This window comes from Parus major, chromosome 2 (assembly GCF_001522545.3).
Source record: "Parus major isolate Abel chromosome 2, Parus_major1.1, whole genome shotgun sequence".
NCBI classification, from domain to species: domain Eukaryota; kingdom Metazoa; phylum Chordata; class Aves; order Passeriformes; family Paridae; genus Parus; species Parus major.
Window position 1 is genome coordinate 113,025,596 of NC_031769.1, and position 953 is coordinate 113,026,548.

Genomic DNA, 953 nt, shown 5'->3' on the forward strand with positions numbered 1-953 from the left:
GGGGGGGGAAAGAGAAAGACAGAGGAAAAGAAAGGAGCCCCCATCTCCCCAAATCCCCCAAACACACACACACACCAAAAAAAAGCATTAAAAAAGGAAGTTATAAAGCACCACATACAGCATTTATCTTATCTAGGATCACTCCGCATTACCCCCAAGTTATACACTTTCTGCACCATCATCTCCCCCTACCTCTCTGTCCTGAAAGGGATTTTCACGTTTTCTCATTGTCGGTGGCGAGTTTTAAGAGGCTTTTGCCTTTCCAAAGAATTCATCAACAGAAAAAAAATAATAAATATTAACTCCTTGCTCCCTGAAACCTTAAAACGGTCTCGGGAAGACACGGGTTTTATTCTGTTACCTTGAGGAAGAAAAGGGGGAGCAGCCCCGATTTTTAGGTATTTTTTGGCATTTTTTTCTGATTTTTATTTTGTTATATGCCTCAGTTCTCCCTCCATTTTGGTTGTTTATGATACTGACAACAAGCTGTCCCTGCTCTCTCTCTCTCTCTCTCCGGATCTCTCCTGCTTTCAGTTAGCAAACCCCCCTCCCCAATGCAACACGACTCAGCACTTACTTGGGTTCACACTTTTCTCTAAACACACACCGATGGGGAAGGGAAAAGCTCCTGAGCTACTCGGAGGAGGAGAGCAGGCAAATTCGTTTCTTTATTACGAAAAAAAAAACTTTTGTCCAAAAAACGACGGGAAAGGGGGGTCGAGTGCCCCAAAGTCACTCCGGATCCCCCCAAAGACGCAGCCGCCAGGTCCGGGGGACACCCCACGGGTAGCCGGGTCCACGGGGGAAATTTCTGTGCGAAATTTGTCCGGTTTGAGGCGGTGGGCGAATTTATATTAATTTTTTCCCTCATTTTTCGGCACCGCGGTCTCTAATGTCTTCCGCTCCCTCTCTCGCCGCTCTCGCCGCTGTCACTGCATTCACAGCACAGGCTC

General features: G+C 47.1%; 1 protein-coding gene across 1 annotated transcript in view; it reads right to left on the bottom strand.

Moving 5' to 3' along the window:
- Window positions 1-894, bottom strand: part of PLAG1 (PLAG1 zinc finger) — a 51,329-nt gene extending 50,435 nt beyond the window's left edge. The window contains exon 1 of the mRNA XM_015618124.3: window positions 578-894. The gene's annotated coding sequence lies outside the window, so the exon portion shown is untranslated. The remainder of the gene's footprint in view (window positions 1-577) is intronic.
- Between the last annotated feature and the right edge of the window lie 59 nt (window positions 895-953).